Source organism: Apteryx rowi, unplaced genomic scaffold (genome assembly GCF_003343035.1).
Source record: "Apteryx rowi isolate R43461 unplaced genomic scaffold, aptRow1 scaffold_3, whole genome shotgun sequence".
Classification (NCBI taxonomy): Eukaryota; Metazoa; Chordata; class Aves; order Apterygiformes; family Apterygidae; genus Apteryx; species Apteryx rowi.
The window spans coordinates 3,741,451-3,764,503 of record NW_020449418.1 but is presented as its reverse complement, the minus strand read 5'-3'; the positions used below and the strand labels follow the sequence as shown (position 1 = coordinate 3,764,503).

Genomic DNA, 23,053 nt, shown 5'->3' with positions numbered 1-23,053 from the left:
TTTTTTTACTGTTCTAAATCAGGAGCAGACAAACATCAGCTGAGCTTAAAGGATGTGTTGGGCCTTTGATGACTACTTTAAAAACAGTATTTCACATGTTCTGTATTTTTCCTTTTTCTTTTTCTTTTTTTTTTTTAGTTATGGGTAGTGTGAATGGGTAGAAATGATTTCTTTTTATATAGTAATAAAATCAGTTGCTGTGGAAATATATTTACTTAAAGATTTCTCAGTTGTTTCCTTCCCTGTAGTTTGAGGCCCCAAATTAAGCTATCGAAAACTAAATGCCTCAAGGTGTCTGTTCACTATTCAGAATCTTTGTCTTTAGGTCTTCAGCCTGAGGCCTGCTGAAGTGTGTGTGCAGTAAGTAAAATTTTACAGTGGGAGCCTTCTGCTAAATGTGAAACAGCAGGCAAATATCAACCTGTTTCATAGTGGACAGAAATGTACATCTAAAAACCGTATCATTTTCAACAGACCGGTTTATGGACAACAGTATTTTAGATGCCAAAGCACTGGCAGGTTGAAATACACTGAGGATGTTCCTATGTAATACATGRGTTTAATACATCTGTCTGTTGTTTCCTTATAATGTCTAGCCCGAAATCAGCTTAATTCTTTGCAGCAGAACTATTCAGGTTTTCAGCTGAGGTGGTATAGACTTGTTTTGGTTTAGATTTGTGTTCTGTCAATTAAGTGCCTGCATGCTTGGCATGAGAATGTCCTAGCAAATTAGAAATACCCCAGAAAATTTTCATTGAAGAAGCTGAAATATCTTGCTTCATAAGGTTGACATACATGCAACCAATTTAGCATGTTTCAAAGCCAACAAAATATAAATGCAAGTTTTTCTTCTTTTTGAGTTGTTCCTGACAAGGTGGGGTTCCAGTTGGATGGATTTTGAAAGATGTGCTGCRACACTTCAGTGTCCTGTCGAGAGTCTGCCACTCACGCACTTACCTTCCTTGCCTGTTCCGCTCCCTCTATCCCTCAACACCAATTGCTGTATTCACAGCTATCCACTTTTCAGATACAGGTTTTTCTACAGGACAGGCAGGCTGAGAGATTTGACTCAAAGTAGAATTCCACTGGAGAGTGAAGAGATTAGGGGCTACCTGAAAATTAACTTGTATTAGTGCAAGAGGAAAAAAATGTTTTTTCTTTTCTCCAGAATGTCATGTAATTCTCGCTGTTTGCTTCTTGTATAGAACAGTGTGTCATATGAGAATGGCATCTGCCAAATACTAAGCAGGGCTTTTGAGTTTTTTGTGTCGTCATTCTCTGTGGAATAAATGGAAGGGTTTTGAATGAAAGCATGCAAGGCAGTCTTCATACAGCAGCCTGTCACTTTGCAAAGCAGCTGTGAATTTAATGGGAGTACAAATGAAAAGCAGTTGATAATTAGGCTGCTGGGTGTTTTAGAATTATTATTGTTAAGTTGTAACAATCAATTTGGTAATCAAGGGTGTGCTATTGAGAGGCATGTATTTTTGTTTTTTGAATATCCTAAGCAGCATTCCAGCTGGATGACATGGTAACTTACAGCTTCTGATAAGAATTTGATATCAGAAGAGACTCGAGGGTGCTGCTGGGCTATAAAAGGAAGAGGATTATGATGGACAAGATTGTATAGAGAAGCATGGTATTTATTTGTAGTAAAGGGACAGTGTGGCTTAACTAAGTTTTCTTTTTTCTTCTTTTTTTAACTTTGCATAGTGTTAGAGTACCATCTCTGTCAGCTGGCAGGTACAAATGTCGAGGTGCACATTTTTACCATCTACAGATCATCTAGTGATTTGAGTTGTCTTGGATTTAGGAAGAAAACTCATTCCCCATTACGAAGTCCAATGCTAGCTAAGCAGAAAATTAGGATTTCAGAAATCAGTGGTGACTTCAGGCCAGTGAATCTGTGAAAGAACTTCGCTGCTTTGGAAAACTTTTTGCACTGGGAGAAGCTGGGGCTTCTCTGTCATTGATGTGCTTTTGAAAATCCCATCTTTGATCTGCAACTCTGATTGTTTTATGACTATTTTAGAACTCTCTTCAAATCATATGAGTCTATGAAAGAGAATAGGTAAGAAATATGCATATTCCTCAGTTTCTGCAGTTAAGTGCATACTAGTTACAGCAATTATCGGTGATTTGGACTTAAAGAGTTGTCACACATCGTGACAGAAGGCATGATGAATTCTGCTCTTTGAATGTATGAGTAATTATTCAACTACTACAACTCCTCTGTGCAATCTGGAGGCGAGGATATGTCTTGGTATAACTCAGACTATAGTATGTATCTTCTATATCTGAGTTGAAAATCTTAAATCAAGAAGAGAGTCTGAACTTGACACAATTCACAATAAAATAGCAGTTCTTTACATTCTGCTTGTTTTACACTGGTATGTGAATTTCATGGAATTAAGTTTTTAATTTGATTCACATTTGATTTACRTGCTTTATTGAGTCACATAACCTACATCTTCATGTTTGTATTTAAAGTGGGGACTCATGGAAACATGGGCTCTTTTAGCTCCCAAGCAACCCCTTTTTACTCAGGGACTTCAGTCTTCTGCAAACGCCATGCTGAGTTTTCCCTTTCCTCTCTCTGAATCCAATCATGCAATATGTAGGTGATTTATTACTCTTTTATTACCGATGTGATTTAGATACCTTTTATAGTGGACATGAGAGCAGCTATGAAATTTGATTTCAGTGGTGATACAGTCTTATTTGTGCTTGGTGATAGACTAATACACAGTTCTAGTTTCTCTCTCTTCTCTGTTTTTTAGGCGGCCTCTGTTGTCTTTCTCTGACTGTTCACTGGACTGCAGAGCAACGTGCCAGATAATGCTCTGCCTCCCATAACCTCTCTCCAAATACTTTAGCCTTTTCTAAAGTGCTTGTAATTGAATGTTAACAATGAGTTGCATGGGAAAATAGTTCTGTTGTTAAAGCTGAATGTTGTGCCAGGTCAGCAAGTTTCTGAACGGCTGCCTGCATATACTTCCTGTGCCAAAACAAGTCATTCTGTCTTTTTCTAGCTTGTGAAATACAGAGATGGCTAAGTGCACTTACTACCGAGTCTTCTGATTAGGGGAGGGAGATAGCAAGTTGCTAGAGCAGAGTTTAAATTGTCTCAGGGGRATCAAGAGCCTTAATGGTATGAAAGAATCTCCTGCCTTTCGCAGTGTGCTTAGAAGGAGCAAACCCTCACTACCTTTGGTCCTTGTTTTGCTGCTTAGGATGCAGCGCTGGCATCTGAACTGCCATACTGGGGACACTGCTTTTACAGCTTTGCCTGAGATAGAGTGTGTGTTAAAATAGAGATTCATTCTTTGAGATTTGCCCTGCTTCAGCTGTGAATATAGCCTGTGTGTACATGTGTCTATCTAATGGTAGATCCAAGTTGGCATGTGAATGTGGCACTGAGTGACAGCTCTGTACCAAACACTGTCCAGATGGTGAGCTCTTGTAAAGCTTTGCACTTGTTCCTCTCAAACCTAGTCATTAGGATGTTTTGTATCTTCACATGCTGAGACATGAGAGCAAGCTCTAACTGCCAGCAAGGTGAGGGGCAGAAGGAGAGGAGGCTCTACAAATGAAGGAAAAAGTGGCTGATTCTTTCTGCCTTTCCCAGGTATATGCCAGTATCCACTGTCAAAAAATAGGATCCTGGTGTAGGTGATCTTGGTCTGTTATGACTGAAGCAGAGGCACCGGCATGAAGAGAGGCATCACATCATGAGTAGGTGAAGGGGGAGAGATTAGTGAGGCGGCAGAGGGTGCTAAGGGTGGGCACAATGTAGATCACAGATAACAGGCTGTCTGCAGCCCGTTATGGCTGGGTAATGGTAGCACATCCATTTGGAGCTGAGTGTTGCCTCCGTTATTATTTTCATAATCCTCTTTCTACTACAGTGCTGTAAATTATGCGGACAAGCCAGATACATGCTGGGTGCAGGATGCTGTGCAGAATTTCTTATGAGCATGCTAGGCTAATAGGCAGCTCTAGTCCAAAACGTAGCTCTTCAGTGTGGCTCAAAGTATTAGTTACTATCATAAAATCCAGCAGTGTGGGACCTGCCAAACTCTTTTGTTTCTCCAAAACTTACCTGATAGCTAAAGTAATCTAGCAGGATCTTCATGCAACACATTCCAGAACTGATATGGAGTTGTGCCTGGCTGAAGAGCCAGGACCTTATTTTCCTTTAATGATCTTCCTGATCTAACGCTGTCTGGCTTGATGTGGTGGGGAAGAGTGATCCCAGTGCTAACGTAAGGATGGAGATCCGGGAGGGTGAAATCTCAGCTTTATCACAGATTCTCTTTGGCAAGTCATGACAACTTGTTCGACTAGTTGTACAGCGGGGTCATGCTTTACTTTAGTGGTTCCCTTTCCATCAATGGTTAATTGTTACCCCTAAGAGCATAACAAAACCATAACACCTCAGATGTTGCCTACTGGTAGCATGACAGATGCCGTTACTTTTGTGGTAATCAGCATGACATGTAGGGGTGGTGCTAGCTCACTAAAATTAGAAAGAACTGAAGGCTCAGCCTAAAGTACAAACATTGCTATTATGTGACTTGCTTGTTTTTGGCTTTTAGCTAACAACTGTTCCATCAGAATAAGGATAATACATGGCAGATGAAGAGCAGTAATTTTATTGAACTCTCTACACAGGTGACTCATGTGTTGTTCTATTTGCTTTTTTGTCAATTTAATTTATTGTAAAAGACCGGCTGCTGCACTGAAATGTATGCCAGAGAAAGTAATGTGAAAGCACAATGGCACAGAAGTCTTCTTTTTGCTTTCTTTCAAAATGTTCGCTCACATACGTGTATTCCTGTTGGTTTGGTGTAAAGAGTTGACTTTTCGTCAACCTCCTGATTTACTCACACCGAAGCTGAGAGGCATTCAGCTCCTCTCTTTCTCTGTTCTCCGTGAGTAACTCTGTGTTTCTCCGGTTAATTAAAGTTTACTGCAGGAGGAGCAGGAGTGGGCTGGAGCACTGATGGAGATGACTAACAAAGTAATCGGCAAGTGATTAGAGTGTGGGCTGCCAGGCACAGATTAGCTTTCCCTGGACTCTGCTTTTATCTTAGCTCCATGTTTTGAAATAATTCTGTTAATAATATATAGGACTTTTATCCCATTTAACTTATCGCAAACTAGACAAAATGACTCAATTTCAGAAGGCTCTGATTCAACTCAGGCTGTAGTCGCTCAGTTGAAATGTGAAGTGAGGTGACTGACTCCTCTTTCGTTTCTCTCAAATTCTTGCTCTGTGGGAAGTTTAAAGGGGAGAGAGTTGGTCAGAGTAGAAAATTAAGGTTACATTGTAAAGCCTCATGAGATGCATCAGTGAGGATCATGTCTCAAAACTCCTAGTGAACTGGCAGCCACCAAAGCGTGGGGAGGACGTGGAGGTTTGAGCTGTGGATAAGTCACCAAGAGAAAAATAAAACTTTGTGCAGAGATTGAGCTTCCACAGATGCTTGCACAGGAAGTTGTTTGCTGCCCACAGCATTTTTTACAGTATTTTTTATAAAAAACTATTTTTTATAGCTTTTTTTCTTTTAAAATAAGAAATGTTGTTGGGTTACTGACACATACCTGATGCAAGAAGACAGACAGCCCTGCTTTAAATATGCTGTATTAGCACTTCCTRTTATGCTCATATCCTTTTCCCCCAGCGTAATTCTCATATCCCGTGAGCCTAATGCTGAGGCATTAGCTTACCTGCTGTGCAGTTAACAAAATRATGGTTTGGGGGGAGTATTGACATGTAGACAGAACTGTGAGATGTTCACTCCCCCTACAATTGCTACATCTGCTGTTATGGCCGCAGTGGGAAAACTATTTGGAAGCTGGAAAACAGAGCATACAAGCTGAAGATACTTGAGGACAGGGAAGGGAAGGAGGAAATCCTATGCAGAGATGATGTGTGGGGCACGGCAATGACRTGGACGCTTCTAAAGCTTTGACTGCCCTAAAAACTCAGTGCTTAGGTCCTCATCCCATCAGAGAGTGGGAACAGCATCATCCGAGTCCCCTGACCGACTGCTGTTGAGCAGCACACTTGAAATTTGAACATTGATAACTAAGAATAAAAGAGAACAAAAACTCTTGACTATGAAATAAACATGTGATGATCAAGAGAGGGAACTTAAAACACTTAAAAGTCTCTCTAAATGCTTGTGAAATCAGTTAGACTCTCTGAACTGTTTTTTGTTGTTTGATTTTTTTTGGTTTTTTTTAAAGCTAATTTCAAGACCATTAGTGGCATGCTCTCATTTTGATCTGGAAGCCAGATGAGTGTTAAAAAATTTTGTGAGGAATGAGATATCACCTAACAGAATGTTTGAATTGCAGCTGTAACTATTTTGAAAATTAGCRTCAAAAAAAAAATAGAACTTTCTTGTTAAAACAGGTCATTTGGCTGTGGTTTTGCTTTTTATGGCAATGTTGCTGAAGTCATCTTAATGAGCTTTCGTGCCAGGTTCCCCCTTGTGCTGGCACAGCAAAAAATACCTTTTTTTTGCATCTGGATCAGTTACCCAGTCTGGTTGCCGGTGTGGGTGTGCAAATAGCCGTGCCAGCTCAGTGGTGGGAACGATGCGGGATGCAGACCACTGCTGAAGGAATTCCCAGGAAACCACATTTTCAGTAACTTTTGAACCACTGACTCAGGACTCTGGCGGTCTTGGGTTTGGCCGTCCTGATGGCTGACTGAATAGTTGGCCTCCTGGGAATGAGGAAGAGCAATGATGCCTGGCATGCTGTTACGGACAGCTGTAATAGGCAGGGGACACGAGTTCCTCCTTTGCCTGGGTTTTTTGTATGGTAGCAGTGCACCAAGCCACCAAATAAAGCTGGTGTGGCAGGCGCTGACCTGCAAGCCAAACTGCTCTCCATTTTATCAGATCTTCCAAAAGTTTTTCATGGCCTCTTGAAATTGAGATGTGATTGGGGGCTTAGCAGGTATCTAGACTCAGTTTTACTTGTCGCCCAGCTTAATGATCCTATTGCATATTTCTTCAGTCCTGGCTCTAAAATGAATGCTGCTTTTCTTAATGGCAATGAATGTGAAACCGTCTATTTGTCTATACAGCTGTCTTCAAAGGTGTCAGTTTTGGTTGTCATTTTTAATGTTGGTGCGTAGCAGTTTTGAAACCCCTTGGTCTCCGTGTGTGCCATTACACTGTAGTAAAAAACAGTTGAGAGAGAACTGGAAATATCACCAATTGTATCACCAAGGCAAACAATGAAACTACTCATAAGAACAAATTAAAAGAGCTGAAAGTCGTTTTCAAGCTTCCCCTTGCGTGTCCTGAGTGAGGGGAGGGGGAGAGGAAGGACCTGCTTTTTGCAGATGGTAGAATGATTCACCAGTTAATGGGATCTTAATGCCTGGCAAGGAAAGATGTCATTAGCTGTGCTGAATCTCTGTGTGATATGCACATTTGGTCCGGCGTACAGCACACTTCTATGCGCTCATTCAGCCTGCTGCTTGCTGAGTTCCTTTCTTACTCCTCTGTAAGCACGTCAAATGTTGCTTTTGATAAGCTCTGATTTATGGGCAAGTGACTTATTTAATGGGAAAGTGCTCTCATCCGCTAGGATGACGAAGAGCTATTCTTTGCTTATTAATAGTGGCTTAAGAGACAAACTGCTGGTTAATCAGTGGCGAGATACGCAATTTGGTTGTGTTTTTTTCATTTAAATCCTTTTCATTTAAAATACCTGATAAAATGAGACATTATTATGGCAACTACTCTAGTCAGAACTTCTTGAAGTGACTTGCAGAATACCATTCTTGTTAGTATCTTCAATATTCATTAGCCTTTTACTGCTCACTAACTTTCAGGCTTCCAGTGTTCCAGGAATACTGGCACAAGGGGGATTATTTCTTTATCTTTCATGCTGAAACCAATGTGCAGTGGTCAGGCATCACAGTATTTTAGTATTCCTGTTACCCCAGTTCATGGGAAAGGCCTCCACCTAACTCAGGGGAAGTTTCACAAAGGGGAAAAAGGGTTTTAAATTTGAAATAAGTCAGGCTTTCAAAGAAGGTAATGTTTGTTTTCAGGTTCCAAGCTGGTCATTGTCCAAGAAAAGACTTTAATTTGTATATTACAACACTTGGACGACACAGTTTTAAAGCTGTTGATACTGCTAAGAGGAGCAATATGTTTTAAAACAAAAAACAAAAAAACAACGAAAAAGAAGACCCTCTGTTTCTGTTTCTAATGGGGAAAGGCTGAAGTTCTTCAGCTGGAGAACTCCGTGTGCCTGCGTCGGTCACCTGAGTGACTCAGAATTGTGATGCTAATGTAGGTCTGATTCTGTATTGGAAGCCTAAATATATATAGCAGAAAAAAAAAACATCATAGTTTAGGTTGAGAGAAGCGAGTAATTTTGCTTCCTGATGCATAGGCAAATTAAAATTTTTCTCCATTATATTTCCCTTCTTATCACCTGCCCTTGCATATTGCTACTAGGCCTGTGTTCTGACACGTTACCTTAGAAATGATTGTTCCTCTCTTTTCCGTAGTCAAGGGTTGTGGGGGTTTTTGAAAATCTGAGGATTTATCTACACAGTATTCCAGAATAATTTCATTTGTGGCCTTGCTTATTTTAGAAATAGTACCTCCTTCACTTTATCTTCTTTTACTTGGAAGAGAAATCTTTGAAGAAGGTAAATCACCGCAGTCATTCTTTTATTCTGGATTAAGTGTGAACACCAAGTTGTTCAAGGATAGCTATTGTCTTTAAATTCTCATCTACCTTATTCTAAATACACTTTCAGTGGTAGGTAAGCCCTTGGTTTCTTCTGCATTGTTTTAAATGATAAAAAGGAGGGTGTTACTAACTGCCTTCATTATGGAATTACACAGAGCTAAGATTTGCTCTCTTTGGCCACCTACCCTACCTGCTCAGTGTATGTGTTGTATCAGGAAAGTCAGTGATTCATAACAGAGGAGAATATGAAGTGGCAGAAACGATAACAGGTACTGAACACTAGACAGAAATTTGTAAGGTGCCACTGTGACATCTCAAAGGTTTTTATAGCTGCTGTTTGACTTCCAGCTGTCTACTACTATATAACTGGTAATGTATTTGAAGACCATGTTATGTATCTCTTAGGTGAAATTTTCTGACAAGGTGTCCCTGTAGTGAACTCTCAGATCTGAGCGTACCTCTAATTTATTTGCTCTTAGGCACTTGATTTGGTGTACAGTGGGCAATATTAGGCTGGCAAGGAACATGCTTTTTTATGAGATCTATTCTGAACTAAAAAAAAATCTCTGTGTTATATTGCAGCCTCCTATATTGCTGTGTACTCTCAGTGGTAGCCTCTGAAAATGTGCCTACTTACTAGGATGCCACAGACTGTTACAGTTGCAAGCTGTCTAGCACAGATAAAGCCCAAAAGAGATTTCACTAATCATTTGACAGTCTGGGGTAAGTAATTCCTTCATTCTATTCTGGAGAATTTGTACCCAAAAGTGGGGGGAGAGAAACCTTTGGTTTAAACTAAAAAAAAAAGTCTAGTAAATTATCTTCCAGGAAAGTATCTCTATGACATCTAGGTGACTAGGCTGACAGTGATAAAAATGGCATAATTGTCCCAGCATGCTTAACATTTGAATAATATTAAAGTACTTCCCTTCTTTTTCTTTTCACTGTCTGTGCCAGCATGATCACAAAAAGAACTTACCAGCAGATAAGTTGACTTTGTACAACACTACTCTTCAGTACTTTATGGCAAAAAAGTTTTTTACAAACACCATCAAATTCTTGCAACATTGTAGACAGAAAACATCACTTTACACACAAGTCTAATGGACCTGAGCAAAGCAACAGACTAATGGATTTGGGGTGGCTGGAACTGGGAAGAGAGGTTCTAGGTCTCAGTTGTGTTTTGGCATAAGCTGCCTGGACCAAAATATGTCTGGAATGTAGCAGGAGCAGCCTAGGCACGCGAGCACAAGCTTTCTCTTGACTCACTTTTTCATATGACAACAAATGAAAGGGACCAGAAATACAAGTGGTGGCTCAGCAAAATGGGAAGAAGTTGGTGCATGCCCAGAGTAGCTGTCAGTCCAGGATATCTGCCTGGAAGCCCTAACCAGAGGTGTCAGAAAAGCTGGATGGATGAGAGGGAAGTCAGACAGCAGTTCTGCTATCCTGGTGTTGGCTGAGACAATTGATCTCTGGTACCTTTTGAGAATAGTTATACAAAGCTGAGGACGGGCTGGCCAGATCTTGCTTCTGCAATGAGGGCATCCTCTGATTTCTTTGTTTCTGGCATTCTCAGATACCTTTCTAAACTGTATAATTTTAGGGGAGATAGGGAGAAAAAATGTGGTTTTGCTGCAGTGCAGTATAATAAACATATTGTTATATGCAATACACCCCCCCCTCCCCAAATAAAAAAAACAACAACAACTCGCCCAACCTTGGAATGTGAGCAATTCTCCTCTCCTCTTACCCAGAACTAGTCACCTCAGGGGCTGACTATGTGTAATGCACCAGTCATAAGGCAGTGGGAGTATGTTAAAAATCAAGGAATGGAATGGAAGGGGGGCTGGGAGGTAGTCTTGGAAATGAATAGTCCTCTCCCAGTCGGCAAGCCAGTTCCATTATCTGAATTAGTATAAAAATATCCACCCACCCCAAGGAATGCACCAAGTCGCTCCCTCCACGCCGCACATCTCTGATTGAGAGTAATTGCTTGTATTTGACAGAACCCAAAGTGGATCTGTACRGAGTATTTGAGTAGGAGGTGAAAATTCAGTAGCTAATGTGATGGCTTCTGTTTTTGTTTTATTTATTCTGAAACTGTTTTTCAAGCCCAAACAGCAGCCTGCCAGGAAGGTGTCTCTGCTTGGGATTCATTATGGTTATTATCAGTAGCAACATGCCTCTGGTAATTGCACTTGGTTTGTGAGTGACAGCCTTTGTTTGGACAATACTGCTTCCCCCTCTTGGGGAATAGGACACTTTTCAGGTCAAAGATTAAGTCATTGCCAAATAGATGATAATTTCACGGTGTGTTATTGCAGCATATACCCCAGCTAAAGACTGCCACTACTTAACTCTCTCAGGCTTTTTCACACATCTGCCGGAAACACAAAACAGKGCCCAAATCTTGCATCTGAATATCTGCCAGTTTATAGCAGCATGAAGATCTAAATTTGCCACTTCAAGCCCACCTGTAATAGCAGCTGGATGTAAAGTTTGACTTGAGGGAATGATGTCCAGGTTGTTACCAGCAGCCCTTCCCTCCACTTGGATGCAGGGATTGTAGAGGCAGACGTATGGATGGGAGCATCAAGATGAGGCATTCCAAAGAGGGGCTGCTCTGGGCAGTCTGTGGGCTTTGGGTGCAGTTTCCAGAAGCYTAGGCACTCTTATGAAAAGTGGCCGCTGTCAATAGTAATTAAAGCACTCTCCTTTGTTGCTCAGTGTGGTGGACAATGCTTCTGACAAGACTATTCCTGCAGACCCTACACCACCTTTGAGACTGAGCGTGGGGCATTAGTCAAAGACCTCTGTGCTCATTATTTTGGTCCCCTGGTCTTAACTGAGGCCAATCCTTTGGAAATGGCTTGAGGAACGTGCCATTTCTGTTGCATTTAATATGTACTGTTTGAACTGAGCGGTTTAAGGAATTTATGCAGCTTTTTGCTGTCTGACAGGTTTTAACTACCATCTGAAACTCTTAACGAACACGCTGTCTCTCTGCTTGACCTGGCATTTTCATAGCTCTCATTCTGCACTACCACTAATAATGAACAATAATGCAGACAACCTGCCATCATTTTTACTCTATTTCTGAAAAGTCATTCTTTGCTACGAAGAATGCCTTTGCTCTTYTGGCTGAGTGCAACACTCAAAATGAAGGCATTTTTAAGGAATCTGTTTTGGTTTGCATCAGCTGCTTTACTGATCAGAAATTCTTGCTTCCCTTTGGTTAGGGAAATCCTAACACTGCTTAAATAATTAAACAAATGATATACCCCTAAAGAAATGAGAAAATACTGTTTGTTAGAGACAACTCCTTTAAAATCACTAYCTAAAACCATAGTCCCACGTATGTAAGGCTCACAGCAGTTGTCAGTGGCATGACGGTCAACACAGCAGTGGCTTTCCTGAATTCCTCAAATGAAAACAAGAGCAGGAGTTGAGCAGTTGTGCGAAGTATTAGCAATATATATACAGCAAAACAGATTTCTCTGAACTGCTGCGGAGAAATGCCTTAACTTTGTTACTTAGGAACTGTTGGGTTCTTCCAGTACAAAGGAAGCGATACTCTGAGGTCAGTTGGGTAGCTTCAGTGGTTTGATCACTCCTAAACTTCCTCTTTTGGGTATATCATTTGTTAGAGACAGACCAGCTGTTCYGCAAAGTCAAAAGAGAATCATATCTTTCTTCCTGGAGGGTATGTGGGTTAGGGGGAGGTGAGGGAGGAAGGAAGGCAGGGGGAACAACTGGCCTCTTCATTCCTTTTCTTTATTTGTGTTTTCAACAGGGCTATAAATGTCAGTTCCTTCCTAATGTATCTGGAGTTTGAAGCACTCCTGCTACTGAAAAGGTTGATATGGCTCAAGCAGCAACGTAAGTTTTCTTTGTGCTGTATTCCATCTCTTTTCTTGAAGGAAGCATCTAAGGGCAGGATAGGTAGGAGTGCATATGGTTTCCCTGTAAGAAAGCCTACTTTTTGAATGTCTCCTGTTTKGGGGGGKTTTTGGTTTGTTTGTTTTTTTTACAGATCATATAAAGTCACATAGTGGTCTTCATCAAGCCTGTACTAGGCCTGCCTCACACACAATTTTTCTGCTCTTTCCCCCTCCCCCAGCTATATCGCATTAGTTGTTAGTCTTAGGACAGAAAATGAATGAATGAATGCAGTCTTTCTTGACTTTCCTAGAAGATTCCTCAGGTTGACATATATTGTGTAGGAGGAAAACTGGCTTTGTGTTTGTCCTTGGACTGCTTTGTAAGTAAACCAGAGAGTTCAGCTTATGGAGATGTCAGTCTATTTTGGTTCCTTTCACTTGCAAAAATTCACTCAGCTTTTGTTACAGAAATATTTATGAAGCTTTAATTAAATGTTTCTTGTGTACCTTGAAGTCCTCTGGTGAGCAGAGCCCTGAATGCAAGGAATTAAATGGGCTCTGGCCAATGATACTACATATGCTTAAAACAGCATTTGCAAAATCTGCAAAATACTTTGTGAAATGATGAACTTTGTYTCCCATGCACACCTCCATCTGATGTATCATGCCATATCTTGCTAATGAACTGTGTGGTGGACTGGAGCAGAGTTGTCTCTTTAAGGTGTGTTGCAGAAACAGGAGACCCTGACAAAGGATAGTTTTCTGGTTCATTCTCCGAGTGCTGGCTTGTCTTAAGGACTTATCTATCTCAATTTATTTGTTGTAGGGGAATCTCTGATTTCCTTTCAGCCTCAACGTGACAGATAGCAGAGCTTGCCACCAGCTCACATACTCTTGTAGAGCCAGTATGAACTGGTGAGTGATAGGAAACTGAAATGCCTATAGTCAGTACAGGTAAAAATACAGCAGAAGCAATATATGCTTCACAGCCTCTCACTTCCCATGTCTATAACGGAGATTGACTATAGACAATGATGTCTTGTCTGCCAGACTTGCATTGCCATTTCATGATCTCTTCACCCTTGAGTAATTTTTAAAGTAAAATCCTGTATGAATTCCARATGAAAACTGAGAGTCTAATTGTGGCAGAACAATAAAATCCATGTTGTATCCCAGTGTGCAGATTGGCTGTATCTTTGCAACTGCATGGCTGAGTATGAGGAGTGTCTGAGATCTGGTATGTATTTTACGGCTTGAACTCAAATGCAGTGGTAGCGGAACCTCCAAAACATGTAGAGGTTTTGCATATAGAGACTTTATCGTATGCTAATACTCGAGTATCCAAGCATGCTCACAAGCACTGATGAACAAAATTCTTGTATAGTCTCTCTTTTACTGGAGGAATGATTAYGAAGTTTAAAACACTCATGGTCACAGAGGAAGCTGCAAATAGAATATGGTTCTCAGTCCACTTAACCACAGAACTGTTCTTCCTCTCAAATGGTGTTTGGGTTCAGATAAGCTCAAGGGGTTTGACATGGCTSTTTCTCTGCAACACCAGTATTTTGTTTCTGGCCAGAAGGTCAGAGATGGGGAAAAATAGTTCAAAATTATTACTGAAATCTGTCATTCTGAAAAAAAATAAAGTGAGTTTTGCAGGATTGCTTTTCTCTTCTGCTGGCCTGAATTTCCATGGGTCAATTCATCTGCCTTATAAGTGAAATAATTCCAGGCTTTTGGTGGAAATTTACTGCTTATGGCTGATGTGCATACAACCTGTTGTTCTTCGAAGAGTAAAAGAAGTGAAGTGATGSCTTTCTAATATGGGTGTCAGTCTCATATCTTTCTTCCAGAACTGTCTTCTRCCTATAAGACTGTACCTTTCTATCATATCAGGTTACTGTTTGTTTTATACAGAAAATTTTTGCAGTTTATTATGGCTGCATCCCTACAAAAATAGTAATTTATATGTGCCTTTAGTATCTTCAGTTAACCCATTATTATGCGCATGGCTTCTGTACTCTCTCTCTTCTTCTTTATTGGAATAAATTGGTATAGTTCAAAGGAGTGACATCAGTTTATTAAAAGTAAGAATCCAGCCCTTTATGAGGGAACATTTTAGAGCAGATCTGGAAACCAAGTCGCCACTGACTGTGTATATCATGATCTCGTGTTGCTTCTTTTTTGCCTTAGTTTTCTCATCCATAAAATAAGGATGATRGTATTAAAAAATCCCGAGGTTCATGGATTAAAGGTACCACAAATCTGCAGCTGTTTTTATATGACAACAAGGCTCTGGAGATTTTTAGACATAAAATCGCTCATCCTGTGTTACAAATCCCTTTTCTGCCCAAAAGGCAATGCATTTTGTGGTACTGGGTAGATTTCATCAGTGCTTCATGTTCTTCCCCACATGAAGAAAAGAAAGAATTTTGGTAATAGCAGTAATCTGTTAATAGGGCTCGTATTAGATCTGTCCCATTTTTAAGAATTTAAAGCTGTTTCAGCCAGTTTCTATTCCTTTCAGTTTCCCACAGGAGATGGCAGAGAGGGTCTCATTCTCATCTCCATGCAGAGAAGAAGGTGACGTCTCTGTAAATGTGACACTGATCATTAATGCACACAGGAGATTCACCACTGGCCTCTCGATTTCCTTTGACTTTAGCCAGTCAGGATTTTGCAGAGATCTGGATTTCACAGAGSATAACCATATCAGTTGGACCAAACTAGCATTTCTAGTGTTTCTCCAAACTTGAGGCTGCCATTGCAAATAACAATTGCTAATAGACCTAAATGAAAAATTGCATTAAATTTTATGAATTTAATTTGTGTGTTTAAAAAGCAATTTGTTATCTGGTACTCRGGTTAATTCTGGCCTTCAGTGTGTTCCAGGAAATCAAATGTTTTATGGGAGAGTTGAATCAAGGATAAAGAGATCCAACCAAGTGTCTAGTAGAATTTGGTGGGAATTTGGGTTCCAGAATGACTTTTAAAACTTTCAAGTTTTAATGTGCTCAGCTATGACTTCTGATGAAAAACTTTTCTTTGTGCAAGGAAAGTTTAAGTTTTAATTTAATTTAGAACTTGGAATAAATTCATAGATATGTTGACAGCATGAGTGAAAAYAGAGGAGCAGAGTTCAGTTGAATCAGTCAAAAGGTGGTATATCACTTAGCCTAGGCTTGGGTAGTCCTGAGCGGCACACGCTACACCGTCACTTCAGGTGTCTTTGGGCAAATTATCTGATCATGCAGCAGTTCAGTCCACTCTGCTGGAGGSGTGATATTACTACTTCCTACCTCATCAGTGCTTGTGGTAGTAAATACCATTAAAGATTATGAGATGCCAGAGCTGAGTTAATGTTGCACAAAAGCTCTTACAACTAGAAACGACTGTGGAGTTTTCAGCAGCAGTTTTTTGTCTCTCCTTCCTGCTGCTCCCAATTCCAGGACAAGCAGAGGTGGAAATTTTTTTTCAGAAGCACCAGCAGAGTGTTGGGAACTAAGCAGCAAGTAAAGCAGACTAGTGGGACTATCAATCATGTCAACTAAAGATATGTAAGTTATATCAGCTTATCTTCCCTGCATCATCAAGGGCAGTGAGTTTGGGGGGGGGTGGTGGTGGTGGTGTTTTTCCCAAGGTATAGCTTCAGTTTTCAGTTGTGACCTCCAGTGCAAACTAGGAATGAGCCTCTGCCTTTTCCCTTTTCTTTTTCACACTTGTACAAAAAAATCTTGAAGATATTTAATCCAGTGATGCTTTTCTGTCCAGTGAATATCTACAATGAGATCAAAGATACGACTCCATATTGGTCACAGGTCTCTAAATTTCTCTGCCAGTGGCCACTATAATGAGCAAACTRTGTGCTCCAGGGAGCCTTTGATTCCAAGTGTAGTTAAATAACTCCCTTTGCCTTCCAGACRTGTTTCTAAATCTTCACCAGCACCACCTTTTCTGCAAGTAACGTGACAGGAGACCAGTGATAAAGATTCCCATGTACTGGCTCTGTGGTAGTAAGCCTCAGAGTACTGAGAACCCCACGTCGCTAGGCTCTAATAAATTCAGACCAGAGGCCTTAACCAGTAATAGAAGATCTCATGGGATGAATCCAGCAGCAAAGCAATTTGAACTTGTGTTGCATGGATCCTGCTACTGTCTGGAAGATTAATGTATACTCTAGCCTTCAGAATGGCTAAGTGGTAGAAGGGAGGGAGGGAGGCAAGGGAGGGAGTACAGTAGTCATTGCTAGAGAAATGCTCAAGAGAGATTTTAGAGCAAGACCATGGTTAGCAGGTTTCTCTCCTGCCCAATATGACCCATACCAGTTAAAGGGGGTGAATATCACACAGCACTGCGTCAGTCATGTGCAAATCATTAGTCTTTTTCCAGGAAGGGAAAAAAGAGGCTTTTTTTCAGTAAAGCTTTTCTTGTATCTATAAGAAAAAATAGTACAGTAGTCCTTCTTCATCTAATGTCTTTGCAGGCCTTCTGATTTTCACACAATCATCTTTCCTGTGTTTTAACTGCGTATCAAAAATAGCCACGTTAGGAGTGACATTCTTAACGAAAGCGTCACTGAAATTACTGTAATTTGTTACTGTAAACAGATGATCTGTATATCTTAAATTACACTTCAGGCAAGCAGTCTCTGAAAATGCAAATATGCRGTGTGGCACAGCATGGGCTGCAAGGAGGGGGAAGATATGCGTAGGAGGGCATCTTACTACTGCTTGATTTCATGCTGCAGATGGTAATTAGCAGAGGAAAGTATGGTTTATTAAAATGCAGGTCGTAGGAGAAGGTATCAACTAGGGACAGTGGCTGGCAGRAGAGAGGTTTAACAAATGCAGATTTTTTCACCGTCCAGTTTACAGGTTCAAATCTAGCCGAGGGTGGCGGCTGGGTACTGTTGACTGTTAGGTTTCATATTACAGTAGCAACAAGAGACCATTTCCAAGATGACAACTCAAAGTGTTAGGCACAAGAATGTACTGAACAGTACTCATTTTCTAGAAAGTCTTAGTACATTAGATGAAAAATAGGTTCAGGGACCCAAGTGCCAATTTTGGCCTTTGGTCTTTGTAGCTGGCCTCTCTAGGCTTCCTCTGTGTTCTTGCAGCTCCTCGGAGAAACTGAGGATGCTTCTTGGGATTCTCATGATCYCCATGGACAACAGTCTGTGCAATTAACTGACACCCTTACTGCATGCCAGGTCTGAAAATAAGCTGCGTTTCTTGATAGTCGTTCTCATGGCTGGAGACTTGYGTTCACCCTCTGACTTTTCCTGCTCTTTTTCGGTAGCTCCATTCAGGCATTAGGCGGGCTGAACTGAAAGGCYGTAGTTCTCCTTGTCCTTAGATCAGATCCCCAGGCTCTAATGCCATGTGCTCTGATCAGGTCAGCGGGTTAGCTGTGTGGTGTTTGACTACCTGACGTTCTTTCCTTTGGCAGCTGTGATCAGTGGTCTGGAGTGACAAAAATTCTGAGCTTTTCAAATTAAATKTGGCTCAATTTCTAAAACATTACAAGACAACAACAGCTTTACAAGTAAAGATTTCTACAGCTAAGCCTACAAAACCAGAGAGTGGTTTTTGACACCTGTGTCTCTGGGACTTCAGGTTCAGTCTGTTCTCCAGTACATTTTATTTAGGCTYCCCCCTTCATTCAGCCTCTACACTTTCATCCATTCCAAATTTTTGTTCCAGATTATTTTCTGCTAAGGGTCTTCTCAGTGCTTGGAAGATGGGAGCTGTTGCTTTTCAATTCTTATTACATCAGTAAATGGAAGGACTATCTTTAGACTGTCGCCCCCTTTACCCTGCTAGTTYAGTAAGTCTGTAATACAGGGAAGCAGCCCAATAATAATGGGGCAAACAGATGGAGAAAYGGCATCCATAAAACATCACCGTAATACAGTATTTCTTGCCTCTTCCTCATATCTTGTACCCTATCATATCTGGTAGATGCAGTTAAAAGCAAGCTACTGTAGTCAGTGAATTTCAGGTCTAATCCAAAATACAGGAGTTTCTGTGTGCATTTCTTTTGTTGTTTTTAGTTTTGTCTTCTTTTTTTTATAGGTTTATTTTACCCATCATACATCAAAAGAAAAGAACATGCAATTCAAGGCAGGTTCAGTAATGAAAATACGTCAATATCAAATCCAAACAATATTGTAAAACTCAAACTGAGGCTTCTCCATATGGTATGTTGATATTGCCAGCCAAAAACACAACATGCAACTTCCAGAGCTGGGTTCGGTGAACTTTAAAATCTGTACAAAAATAACTGGCGACAGCTTTGCTCAACGCAAAATCCTTTCTACTCTCTCCCAGAAAGAACTGTTCCCCCTGCCGTTTTTCAGCACCTCCTCCTCCCCTTCTGCTTGTTCCTTCCTCCCTCTGTTCTGCTTTTTCCCACGTTTGTATGAATAGCCTCCATGCCCAGTTCTTGTTCTTGTGACAGAGAGAGGATGCATCAGAGTTTGCTGTCCATCTTGCTTTCCAGAGATGTTACATCACCTGCTTCTGAGGAAAGTTGATTCCCTGCAGTTTTCCTGTTTCCAAACACTGTCTGTCTTGGATCAGTCCAGTTGTCTGGGTGTATGAATCAATTTTCCTGACCAGTCTCCAAAGGCTCCCTTGCTCTCAAACTTCCAAAACAGCAAGCAGCTACCCAGACCTAGTGCAAAACACAAATGTGTGGCTAAGCCCTTGATTCCATTCAAGCTGAGGGGAGAGCAGTCTGGGTGGTGATGTGGACTGATCGTGTGCCATGTGAGACAGGACAGTGGACAGTGGACAGTGAGGTGGATTGAGAACTGGCTGAATGGCAGAGCTCAGAGAGTTGTGATCAGTGGCACAGAGTCTAGTTGGAGGCCTGTAGCTAGCGGTGTCCCCCAGGGGTCAGTACTGGGTCCAGTCTTGTTCAACTTCATCATCAATGACCTGGATGAAGGGACAGAGTGCACCCTCAGCAAGACGATACAAAACTGGGAGGAGTGGCTGATACGCCAGAGGGCTGTGCTGCCATTCAAAGAGACTTGGACAGGCGGGAGAGGTGGGCGGAGAGGAACCTCCTGAAGTTCAACAAAGGCAAGTGCAGGGTCCTGCACCTGGGGAGGAATAACCCCATGCACCAGTACAGGTTGGGGGTTGACCTGCTGGAAAGCAGCTCTGCCGAGAAGGACCTGGGAGTGCTGGTGGACACCAAGTTAAGCATGAGGCAGCAATGTGCCCTTGTGGCCAAGAAGGCCAATGGTATGCTGGGGTGCATCAGGAAGAGTGTTGCCAGCAGGTCGAGGGAGGTGATTCTCCCCCTCTCCTCAGCCCTGGTGAGGCCCCATCTGGAGTACTGCGTCCAGTTCTGGGCTCCCCAGTACAAGAGGGATGTGGCACTACTGGAGCAAGTCCAGCGAAGGGCCACAAAGATGATKAGGGGACTGGAGCATCTCTCTTATGAGGAAAGGCTGMGAGAGCTGGGCCTGTTTAGCCTGGAGAAGAGAAGGCTGAGAGGAGATCTTATCAATGTGCACAAGTATCTTAAGGGAGGGTGTCAAGAGGATGGAGCCAGACTCTTTTCAGTGGTGCCCAGCGACAGGACGCGAGGCAATGGGCACAAACTGAAACACAGACACTTCCATCTGAACATGAGGAAAAACTTCTTCACTGTGAGGGTGACAGAGCACTGGAACAGGTTGCCCCGAGAGGTGGTGGAGTCTSCTTCTCTGGAGATATTCAAAACACACCTGGATGCRATCCTGTGCAATGTGCTCTAGGTGACCCTGCTTGAGCAGGGGGGTTGGMCTAGATGATCTCCAGAGGTCCCTTCCAACCTCAGCCATTCTGTGATTCTGTGACAGCTTCCACCTTTGGGCCTGCTCTCATGTAGGTCTACATCCATCATTTGTGGACTACATGTCACCAGTATTCTTCTCCACTAGCTCTGGGCGGCTGCCGCCCCTATTTTTGACAGGAAGAGCCCAATATAGTGTTAGTCACACAGTAGTTTACCTTCCTGGTGTTGAAGGCCAGTGAGAACTGGGGACCATGGCTTTAGGCTTGCATTGTAGGTCACCAAGTTTTTGCTTGATTTTTACCAGGAATTCTTCCAGTATTATATCTATGGGTATGATATCCAGGAGAACTACGTGAAAGTCTTCTCCATCAAAAATGTGTACCTCCTTACTGAATAATGATCAGAGCATTGAAGTACTTGTTGCATTGAAATGAGAAATCAGGGAGCAGAGTGTTGAGATAGCGACAGTGTTATTAATAGCTGCACAAGTCACTACTGATGGTAGTGAGATGAGACCATAAGGAGATTGCATGAACAACAATAGGTGACAACTTAAAATGTTGTTTTCCTATTGTTATTTCTTGGTCCATGTATCTGCCCTCGCACTGCTATTGTCAATGATTTGATTAGTCTTGTTTCTGTGTCTCTAAATAACACCTTTATTGTCACATCCTACTCTCACTTCTCTCTTCAGGTCTAGCAAGTACTACCGGTTATCTACTTATCTGTCTAGTACAGAGAAACATCTTGTGTTAGTGTATTGTGCTCCTTAAGACAGAATCTATTAGTTTAGTCTGTTTTCTGGTAACAGCCGTGCAAGCATGGGTATTCAGATGATTTCTGCCAAAACCCATGAAACTAGGAAGAACGATGATTAGCACAGGTGGAGTCTGTCAGACATGTTTATGTAGATAGTTATCTGTTGTGTTGATTCATTACAGAGATCTGTGACTCAGGTGCTCGCAACTAGGAAGAATTTTTATTGGTAAGGCAAGATACAAGTCAGAAAGGACCCCTGCATGTTGTCAGCACCAACTGACTCTAGCAGCCACTATTTCAAAGCAGAATGTGCAAATCAGCCCAGTGGAGAGCAAGGTCAGTTACCGTTAAAGCATCCAGCCCTGAGGCACAAAAGCCACTCTCAGTGTCTGCCTATCCTTACTAGAAGTGATACCGAAAAAGGATGGCAAAATTTGGGTTAAAGAAACAGAGCAGTCCTCTTTGTTTCATGAGGAATGGACGGAAGTGGGAGGGATGTTTAGGAAGGAAATATCTTCCATGAAGGGCTGTTACAGAAGATGATAAAGCATGAAAAATGTCTAATGACATCATGCCGAGTATGGCTCAAGACACAGACCTCGAGTGAGATGTGTTCAGTGCTCAGTCCTCCTCCCCTGTAACTAGGCTCACAGTTCACRTATTACAGCATTGCTAATGACTCTGGTCCAGGAGGGCTTGGGGGCAGAAATGGAGTGTGTCATAAATTTGTGCCTGGTCTACACACAGCATCTGTGCCAATATAGCTGTACCTGTTTATGCATGGGACTATTTAAACAGTATAATCCTTCTAGTATAGATGCAGCTACATAGGAGTAGAGGTGCTTATATCATTAGATCTTATTCCTGATAAATAAGCACTTTTTAAAGTTTATATTTTATAAAAACTGAAGAGAGAAATGCGTCAACTTTAACCATTAACTGAAGTTGCACACGTACAGAAATGTGTGGGAATGTAGCAAATTAGCATGATGAGGAGGAAAGTCCAGCTAAAGAAAGACTGACATTTTGGGGGAACAGAGGTTTCATCTGGTTTTGGTGGGGGTTCTGATGAAACGTGTCATCATGGAGTAATGACATGAGATCAGTAGGAAAACCCTTTATATTCTGTCATTTCTCTCTTTCAAACTTTATCTTTCCATCAGCGCGGAAGGGAAAACACATTATAATGCTGTAAGGCATGTATTAGAAATGACAGGACAGATAATAGTGGATGTCACATACATGAGCCAGTGTTGAAAGAGGTGAGTGAACAATATGAACACCAGAAGATGTTCTGACCTGTTAGTGTCAAAAAGAAGTATTTTTATGCTTTGGGGAGAGTATGAAGTGTCAGGGGTGGGAAAAACTAGGTTAGAGTGAAACCTCAAAAAAGAGATGTAAAATCCAGGGTAAATCAGGAAGTTAAAGGCTCATGTGGAAATTCTAATCAAACTAAAATTCAAGAAGTAGAAAGATCTTAAGTTAGCTTTAGTTAGTCAGAAAATATATATAGCATTGTAAAGAGGAAAGAAAAAAAAAAAAAAACTTGTATGCTTCTTCCAGAATCTAATATTTTCTGTGTCCCAGCAGATACTGTAGACCCCAATTCTATGTAAGCCAAAAAAGCAGCAATCACACTCGTGTTAATTATTTCTAATTTTATAGAAATTTTGTAAGAATATACAAGAGAAAACAAAACCTATCACTGACCATAGATTTTCTTCACTTGTTTTTCAATGAAAAAATAATTACTTTTAAATAGATGTCTAAAGTTTCTTTACTAAGATGCCAATGCAGTGGAGTTGCAGTACTGTGAAATCAGTGGAAACTTGGTTGTAATTTTACTCCTTAATGTCATTAATAATGCCATAGAACACCTT

The 23,053-nt window shown here is 41.3% G+C and overlaps 1 long non-coding RNA gene across 26 annotated transcripts in view; it reads left to right on the top strand.

The window, feature by feature from the left end:
* LOC112967900 overlaps positions 1–23,053 on the top strand; it is a 122,880-nt gene that overhangs the window by 14,072 nt on the left and 85,755 nt on the right. For 23 of the 26 annotated variants that reach the window (XR_003254169.1, XR_003254164.1, XR_003254162.1 and 20 more), the window contains 2 exons: positions 9,319–9,459; positions 12,533–12,618. The exons of 1 other annotated variant lie outside the window; for it this stretch is intronic. This is a non-coding gene — a long non-coding RNA (uncharacterized LOC112967900). The remainder of the gene's footprint in view (positions 1–9,318; positions 9,460–12,532; positions 12,619–23,053) is intronic. 2 more of the 26 variants (XR_003254163.1, XR_003254155.1) reach the window with 1 other exon arrangement.